The sequence below is a fragment of the Boleophthalmus pectinirostris genome, unplaced genomic scaffold, assembly GCF_026225935.1.
Source record: "Boleophthalmus pectinirostris isolate CB_2022bp ecotype Guang Dong unplaced genomic scaffold, ASM2622593v1 HiC_scaffold_1, whole genome shotgun sequence".
Lineage (NCBI taxonomy): Eukaryota > Metazoa > Chordata > Actinopteri > Gobiiformes > Gobiidae > Boleophthalmus > Boleophthalmus pectinirostris.
In genome coordinates this window covers 30,335,155-30,345,467 of record NW_026570970.1, presented here as the reverse complement: position 1 = coordinate 30,345,467, position 10,313 = coordinate 30,335,155, and positions in this window count along the sequence as shown.

The following is a 10,313-nucleotide window of genomic DNA, read 5'->3' as shown; positions in this document are numbered from 1 at the left end:
AATTAAATTACCATGTTGACCTACACTAGTACAGAGATAGATGCACACCATTCAAAAAATATTCTGTCCTATTTATGTATTTATTTGGCTTTGTTTTTCAATGTTGATACTTGTTCTAGTTTCAATACTGGTTTTAGTATCAATTAGTATCTGAGGTGTATAGATTTTATATAGACAATCCAAACATCAAATGTAAATAGAGATGAAACCAGTTTAAGTTTGCGATTTTACAACAAACTTGTCTGACTTTCCAATGTTGTTGCAGTTACAATTATATTTGCAAGAAATTATTTAAATCAAGTATGTACCCAATCCAAATATCAAATAAAAATGAAACCTGACACATTTTCCATTTTATTCTGTGTATTTCTCTCTAACCTTAACTCAAGGGCACCTCTACTTGACAGCCCCATTATAAAACTCCCATTCATGCCCCTGGGGTGGTCCTCCTCTGCCTCTCGTCCTGTCTGACCTGATTACATGAACTTGAATATATTATTTTTTCATTTCTTCTGTATAGAGCAAATAATAAAATGTATTTGAGCCTTTATAAAGAGGTAGAGGGTGCACATTGCTGGTGCATGGTGTGACCTAGTTATAACATGGCCACTTTGTTTTGCAGTTTACCTGAATATGATTTATGTAATGGGAATTTATGTAGCTATATCTGGTTAGGTTTGGTGTCTACTGTCCCATATGTGAAAAACTATCTAAGCTAATATTACTTAAAGAAGACATATTGTGCTTGTGTCTGTTGTATAATTAATCTATGATACCCATGGATCGTTTTGCTATAATGGGGATTTTTTAAAATGGGAGCAGATCAGCAAAATGGCGTCTTGAATGTAAGCGATTAAAGATTACTCAAACATGCATGAATCACTCCAAATACAACCTCGGGTGAGCAAATGGGAAGGGAAACAACTATAACATGGTTAAAAGACTAAATCTGAACAAAGGCTGCGTAGTAGACATTGACATTTTATTTAACTGTAATCTAATATTTTCAACGTGTTCCTTGAAAGTCATCAAGAGGGGTAACTTAAAATGTCTGTTTTGTAAATGTTCCATAAACCTTAGTTACTGATTTTTCCCCATCTTTTATGCAAAATGAGTCTTGCATCTAATTATAAAGCGTTATGTGATAATCAGGAAGTGCACTGTTTGTTGTTAGCGTTACCATGATTGCAAAACTCCACACTGGTCTCTGAATGTTGTGAAAAGCACTTAGAAACTCACTGTGGTGAATACTGAATACTGTTGAACAACTGAAAAATGAACTTGTTCTGTTTTTCATATTTTTAAAACAGTAAAAAATCTGTTACAGTGCTTTTAAGATTCATTCATTGGTAGATGAGTAAATGGATTTGACTGAAGAGGGAAAATACTTGCTCACTGTAGCTTAGTTGCATTATAAATTTCATGCAATATTAACATAAAATTAAGTTATAATTACCATAAGTAATAAACTACAATTGTCTATTGATTTTCCAATACTGAAAGCTCAATAGAGGTACAGTGGGTCAGGGATTATCACTCAAGTTCCGACACAGAGCATTAAGGTTCCCGGTTCAATTCTCAAAATATATGGATCCTTCCCATGTGAGTTTCTCCCTTGGGTTGAACATAAGCAATAGTAACAAATGCATTATGTTATATTGACTGTAGACAGATGGCAGATGCAGTTTCCCAGCTGAAATCAATATCTTGCCTGAAAAAGTTTTGGCACCTCATAGATCAAGATTCTATAATTTATTCATAATTAAACTTCTAATTTTATTTCTGTTTCTATAAATCAAGTCTGCACTATACTGTACTGGCATGAGTTGAAAAATTACACCCATTAACTATAATTAAATATGTAACAGGGAGACTATTGTGAGTCAAATACTGTACTAAGGGTTGGTTCACTCTTTTAGACAGTAAAATTGCCCATAGGTTACAGTTCAAATTTGCCTTTTAACTGTCAAAATGCAGATGTTTCAGTTAGGTCTGAACAATTTGGGAAGAATATTTAATATAAGTTTTTCTGACAAGCTTTGCAAGTGTGATTAGATTAACAATTTATGTTTTTATAGTAGGGCGAGTTATCGGGTCCAGTATGGGTATCGGCCAATAACAGGCCAATTTCACCTATAGACTGTATAAAGAAGTGGACTAAGGGAGCGTGACATCACCCATACTGTTTGGCTCCAGTAAAATGAAGTTCACTGCAGTTATAGGGGCAAATTTGGAGGCAAGCGCCATATTAGGGATAAGAAATTATTTACAGAAAAAATAGTGAAATAAGAACACCAGGAACATGTAGAGTGGGTTACACATATTTTTTTGACCAAAATGATGAGGGGGAATATTTACTAAATACAAAGTAAATTGGATCTGGTGTAGATGGAGCTGGATATACCCCCATGCTCACTTCCTATTTTTAACACAGCAGCTAGCGGGTTAGCTATGTCCATTTGGTCTATCATTTCATCATTCAAGATTATCTCCTGTTAAATATCGGTTATCAGCCACAGCAGTAGGCCACATATTGGATACAAGTATCATCTCAAAAACATGAAACAGATTTAAAGGGTTAGTTTAGATCTTAGTTTTAATGCAGAACAAGACAGGATATTTGGCTGTTTGTGGAAGAAATTACAAAACTTAAAAAACTGCACCCTCTGTGATTTGCTTCACCATTCAATTTGCGATTTCTATTTGATTGTGTGGAAATTTAATTGCATAAAGATTAAAAATGTATTAATTCTGACCAATTTAGAAGCAAAAGTGCTTTTAATTGCTCCTTATATCACATTAACTATACTTTATCATTTAGGAGGTTTGATTTCATAGAGCTGGGAATAATAGAGATGTTTATTCTAATCTAATTTGAATAATTTGTGGAACCATTACCTAAAAAATAATGATAAGGTCCAACATATGTGGATTTTCTGTTTGGTATATTTTTAAAAATACGGTGAATCATAGAGTTACACACGCCCCTTCCCACCATCTGGAAATGTCTAACTATTCAATATGGTGACATTCTTATAGTCTTATAATCTATCTTATTATAATGATTCTTATAGTCAGACCAGGATTTTTGTGTTATACTCAAATAGTAAAACATGAAGGCTTGAACAACTGAACCTATAGTTGTACCTGACAAATTAGAATGAACCTATTTATTGAGTAATCTGAATTTCCATAGATAGCAGTGTATGAAAATAGCACTGCACGGGGGCTCTAATATGACCCCCTTTTTGATTGAGGTCATGCATATCACACATAATATAAGGAAAGGTAAATCTGAGAATATATTAGACACCTGACCAATATATCTGTTGGCTTTTTAGTATATTGGCTGTTGACCTTTAATCTCCAGCACAGGCTGATATTTTGTTTTTGCTGACCTGCTGCCCAATGAGTACACAGAAAGCCTTATTTGAACACTCTATTGCAAGGAGACAATTGCTCAAAGGGCTTGGGGGAATTTAGTAGTAAATAGTAAATGTAAACTACAAAATTTGGTGAAAATAAACAAACTCGCCCTTCATATCGGCCATCGGTTTCTCTGGACTCTAAACAATCAGCATCAGCCGTGAAAAAGACATAGCGATCGATCTCCATAAAATACTGGTTTGTATCTGAAGACAGGTCCCTGCAGGTGAACTCTGCATGGTCGCCCGCTGCTCCTGGCAGGTTTAACCCCAATGGCATTGAAGAATTGGGAAATGAAAAATTGGAAAATTTAGGAGTGTACTCATAGTAGTTAACAATTCACAACAAAATATTTTATTATATTATCCATTTAATGGTGAAAAGTCACTCAAAATGTCACTAATAACAAGAGGCTGAAATCCATGACTTGAGAAGTGTAAAACAGTTGTTGCCTATTTTAACTCTTGTCGACAGAGGATGAATAGGTAGCCTATTTTACTTATTGGTAGGAAGTATGTGCTCAAGATTGATAAGTTACTTCCAGCTACCTTATGATGAGCTATACCAAATGAAAACAGTTTAATAATGGAATGTTACAAAATATTTAAAAATACTGAAGATCAAAGAGAAGCTTAATAAAATATGCCAAAATAAATGCTTTAATTTGGGGAAAAAATTATATGATCAGTATTTTCCTCTTGTGTGTACGTTTTTAAATGCATGGCTATAAGGTTTATTACAGAAAAACATATAGATCAGGATGGACTAAATAATCCACAATACTGCTTTATTTATGTGAATTCAAAACAAAATGTACTCTCCACTATTATTTTTGACCACACGCCAAGTCCAAAACATGTTAGAAACTACAAAGTGACAGCTGTGACAGGAGGAGAACCGTACCTGGAAGACACCGGGCTTCTGCAGTGCGTCTATCCCGTGCCGAGTGTAGATGTGCTGGGACATCTGAGCCAGTTCGTCGGTCCACGGAGGAGGCTGCCGCTCGGAGCCGCTCCACTGCAACTGCTGCTGGGGCGGAGGATCCAGTTTGAACGCGCTTTCTGACCACGAAAACTCAAGAAAAACTAGAAATATACCGGCTCCCTTTGGTTTCTATGAGGAGAGATGGAGAGATGAGAGCGGAGATGCGGGAATAATCTACGGGACTCTCTGTGTCCCCTCCCCCTTTTACGAGCATCACTCCGGGCTTCACTGCCGCTGCGCACTCGCTACTCGGACCAATGGGAATAAATCATTACGCACAAGCACAACCAGTGACAACTGTTGTTTAGTATGGAGAATAAAAACAAAAACTAATTTTAAAATGAATATTAAGTTGAAAACAAGTACAAGTAGGTAAGGTTAGTTAAATTAAAGCTGTAGGTATGTCATTTAGCTCGATTCAGAACCAATTCTCGTTTACAACGACGACCTGGTCAAGCTGATCAGATTTTCAAAATTCTAAACTGGGACACACCTGGATTGGGATGGTTGGTATGAATAAAACTGTGAAAAGAGCGTGTAAATTTTTGCATTCTCGTGTCAATCATGATCTGAGAGATTTCTTTATGGTCAATCGTAAACGCGGATTTCTGTATTTTGACTAAGTTATGTCCCTCTTTACTGTTGGCGGGGATCAGATTAGTTAAAAATTGTGATAGTCCTGTTTTAGTCCTAGTTTAGAGTTGATGTAGTCCTGGTTTAATCTCAGTTTAGTCCTGGTTTAGATCAAATTGGTCAAAAATAGGGACATTTCTTGTATAAAACTGGAACAAATCACTGGTTTTGTATAAATTTGATGGGACAGGGGACACAGTCTCAAATTTGGGACTGCCCGGGGTAAGTAAATAGGGACATTTGGTCACCCTAAGCAGCACCCAAGCCTACAGAAAGAGCAGATTGGTAACTGAGAACTTTAAGTTATGAAGTGTGATAAAAGTGTGTGAAAAGATTAAAGAATACTGCATATTTCCAAACCTCACGTAACACGTACCTCCAATGAAATCCAACGATTGTAACCAATGTGTACAAGCTAGCAAACAAATAGGCTACAGGTCACATGATCAATTACCGCGTGTTCTTGGCTCTGGTTGGACAGAATGGTAAACTTACTAGCTTGAGTTTAATTTATTTAATATGGAAGCCCATTATGAGTTTTAAACTCATAATTACGATTTACGTTTAAAGGTCATAATTATAGTTTAAACGTCATAATTAGGAGTTTTAAGCTCATAATAAGTCTTTATTTATATAGCGCTTTTCACAGACATATGGCACAAAGACGCTTTACAGAGCATTATTCATTAAAGTTACTTAAGGTGAGTAACGTAATCTGAATACTTTGGATTACTTCATATTGTCATGTTTTTTAAAACTACATGAATGTACCAACAACATCCTGAAAATTCTTGTTTGTTCTCTTCAAATTGGCTGTTGAGCCCAAGTCTCCATGAACAGGCATCAGAGAAGCAAAGACTAGGATATATTAACATAAGATGTTTTGTCTGCTTAAAGACAATAAAAAGTCCAGTGTTTCCTTAACCAAATTAAAAATATTAATGATAGAGAAATGATTTTATATGAGATCACTGCTGCCTTAAATTATGTCCACTCTACTGTTAAGTGTCATACTGTTTAGACCTGGTTTAGTCCTGGTTTGGACCTGGTTTTAGTATTAGTTTAGTCCTGGTTTAGTCCTGGTTTAGTCCTGGTTTAGTCCTGGTTTAGTCCTGGTTTTGGTTTTAGTCCTGGTTTTAGTCCTGGTTTTAGTCCTAGTTTAGTCCTGGATTTAGTCCTAGTTTAGTCCTCGTTTAATCCTGATTTTAGTCTTGGTTTAGTCCTGGTTTTAGTCCTAGTTTAGTTCTGGTTTAGTCCTGCTTTTAGATCTGGTTTAGTCCTGGTTTAGTCCTGGTTTTAGTCCTGGTTTTAATCCTGGTTTTAGTCCTGGTTTTAGTTTTGGATTTAGTTCTGGTTTAGTCCTGGTTTTAATCCTGGTTTTAGTCCTGGTTTTAGTCTTGGATTTAGTTCTGGTTTAGTCCTGGTTTTAGTCCTGGTTTATCCCAAAATGTGAAAACAGGAAAATACCGCCATGTAATCCATTTATTTCAACAAAGTAACTGTAATCCAGTTACCACGCATTGAAACAGTAACTGAATACAGTTACTCATAATTTGTACTCTGATTACGTAACGCCGGCACATGTAATCTGTTTCTCCCCAACACTGTCCAACAGCCATACAAATTGGGGAACAGCGATACGCATCTCCCCGCGTAACAACAAACTGAGATAGCAGCTGAAGTGTGTGTTTGACGGAAATACGTTCGTGTCCCTGTCCTATCAGAACCCTTCCCCACCACCAGATGTTGAGCAGAAATAAATAAATCCAATTTAACATGTTTTCCATGTAAACCTTAATTTGGAATTATTATTTCCATCTAAACTCGAAGGAGAATAATATAACTCCAAATTAATTAATTCGGATAAATTAAATCGGAATTAAAAAACATCATGTAAACGTGTCCACTGTCTGCGTGACAGTTATGGGCTGTATAGAACACACCAGGACACTTCCGTACGTCACGTCAATGCGCATGTGCATGCTGTTGTTATTTTTGCTGCTACGCATGTTTTTTAAACATTGCAACCTTTGCAAACTTGGATCGAGGCGAGAACTTGCGCTCCTTAACTTCATCTAATCATTTCTATCTACACCAGACTGACCTTTGGAATATTTCCACTCAGACTGCTACTGACCACCCCCTGACTCGGACTACAAGACTCTTGGGAGGAAAAAGCGAGAGGTTTGTGAGTTTCCATGTTCATATTGTAATTGCTTTGGGATTTCACCGTTATGTTACACAAAAAACAACTAATGCTGTAGCAAATTACCCTTTTAACAATACCTAGATCATGATTACGATGAGTTTATTCAAAGAAATGTGCCCTTGTGCATTTATGCTTTCCTTTTAATGCAAAATTAAAAACATAAAGCATAATAGTGCATGTATGCATAGAGCTGCTTTAAAGTGACGGCTTTTATGTATATAAAAAGTAATAAACTTCATTTGTAAACAATTGCTGTTTGCCATTTGGTTCAAATTAAATTAAAATTTAAGAAAAGTGAGTGAGAAACATTTTGGTCTCTACAGTTTGTCCCTCTGGTTTTGTTGTACTCTTGTATGTGCATCCTGTTAGTTTTGGTGTGTGACACAAATGTTTCTCCCCACAGGTCTGTGTGAGCCAAGGCCCACTACTGGTCCAGTCTTTTGGGCCTCCAGGCCCCCAGACCTCCAGACCCTCAGACCCCCAGACCTCCAGACCCTCAGACCCCCAGACCTCCAGACCCTCAGACCCCTAGACCCCCAGACCTCCAGACCTACAGCACAGGACCTCGCATCTGACTTTAAGTTCACACACACACAAACCTTCACTAACATACACTAACACACACTAGCACAAACACCCACACTGACTCAAGCACAAAAGCACTCACTCACACAAACATACACCTACACACAGACAGACACACTTGTGAACATCACCAAACAAAAACACACAGACACACACTCGTAAAAACACAGAAACAAACTCACACTTAAAAAAAATAAATACACACTCTCATCAACACACACAAAAAGCTATAAAAAAGCTATAAAATGTCTCAGTGTATGCCGGTGTTCTCGCCTGCAGCTTCGTTGTTGTACCCAAACAATGTTGTGATGTCGTCGCCAGATAAGGACATCTCCCAGCCTGCAGCTTCGGTGTTGTACCCGAATGATGTAGTCATGTCGTCCCCTGACGATGTTATGTCTGCTGCCCGTTTTAGGGTACCCCATACCGTTCCTGGTCAGTGTCAGAGGCACTGCCCTGCTGCTCCTGCCATGGCCATTGCTCCTGCCTTGCCCGCCACTCCTGGCGTGGCCCCACCCGCTGCTCCTGCCACACCCCCGCCTGCTGCTCCTCCTGTTTCTCTTTTAACAGTTTGCAGATCCTTCTTCTCTTGGGTTTTGTCCTTTCTGAAGCACTAGCCCTTCGTTCTCCCTCTACTTTCTCTCTATCTCTCGCTTCTTTTCTTTTCTCTCTCTCCAGCTTCTCTTTCTCCCTCCCTCTTCTCTCTCCACCTCATTCTCTCTTTTGCTCCCTTTCTCTTATCTCTCTCTTCCTCTCTCTTTCTTTCTCTTGCTCTTCTCTCTCCTTCTTTCTCTTTCTCTCCCTCTCTCTGTCTCTCTGCCTCCCCTCCTCCTCCCTCCCTCTCTCTCACCCTCTCTCTGTCTCTCCCTCTCTGTCTGTCTGTCCCTTTCTCTCTCCCTCTGTCTCTCCCTCTCGCTCTCCCTCCCTCCCTCTCTCTCTCTCTTCCTCTCTCCCTCCCTCTCTCTAACCCGCTCTACCTCCCTTTCTCTCCCTCTCTCCCTGTCTCAAGCTCTCTCCCCATAGAACATAGCAGTAGTAGTAGTAGTTATAAGTTGAAACCTCATAATTATGACTTTCTGTGAGGCTTTTATTTTTTATTTACTGGTGGAAATGGGCTTCCATAATTTAGGCCTTTATTGTCCATTAGAATTCAGAATTCCTGGGAAAGATTGCTATATGTGGCATATAAATGTATGTTTTGGTTAGTATTTAGATCCTTTTCCTCTGATGAGCTGAACAATTTGGGAAGAATTATTTTTTTTGGACCACCTTTGCAATTGTGACTAGATTTGCGATTTATGTTTTATTTGAACTCATACATTTTAATTCGTCATTTAACGCTTGTCATATGCAATCATTTTCTTTAAAAAAACTGAATAAATATATAAAATGCAATATATTTTACACACAAGAGTGGTGAAACTAAATACAGAGGTATCAGTCCACATGTGTTATTGGTGTTTCACTTGAATTTACTGTAAGTGTCAGAGGTCAAAAGGTCACTCATATTTACAGTGACATTTTATTATTGTCTCCCTTTTTTTTTTAAATCTTTTAATAAAAGGGTTCTGTTCAAAGTTCACATTTTAAACAAGAGAAGTGACACAACGATTAGAATTAGGGATGGGCGAAATATCGGTTTCAGTATTGGTATTGGCTGATACCGATATAGCTTTGCCTCTATTGGCCAATTTCACTCATAGACTATAAAGAAGTGGACTAAGGGAGAGTGACGTCACCATAGCACTGAACTCCAGACAAGTGAAGTTCACAGAGGTTAGCAGTTATAGGGACAAATTTGGAGCCTGTTTGGTATTAGGAAAAAGAATTGGTTTACGGACCAAATAGCAAAATAAAGCACCAGCACACGCATTAGGTCTTTTTTCTTCTGTTGAGTTGAATTCTTTCAGTTTTAAGAAATTCCATTAAACAAACAACAGATGATGCTGTTCTGTCACCAGCTGCACGGTTCCAGACAATAGCACACACATTTTTGTTCCACAGTTGGAAACTTGGACTAGACCTGGTTTAGTACTTTTTAGTTAAGAATGGGTAGTGTTTATTTCTTATATATTTTATGTATTCTTAAAACAAAAATATCAAAAATGAAAAGCAATAAGTAGAACTAATGCAGATTCAACTATGATATCATCCAATTCATTTTCCTTTCCAAAATCATACATTAAATCATCGGTTTGATTTAGTCCACATGTATACAGTATATTTGTCTGTCCTTTTTGAAGAAATAAAGTCACTCTTCGATCTATATGACGTTTTTGTTCTGTAAAACATGAATCTCTGTCACCATAATGACAATATGATAGTCCAAGTCCATCACAGTGGCTGACAGAAGGAGCTCAGGGAGAGTTAATTAGATCCTGGGTCTATTTTTGGAACATGTTAATTGTGAAAATGTAGTCACCGAACTGAAGACAAGAAGAGCACTTCATTCATTAAGAAGTGATTTTCCAAGACT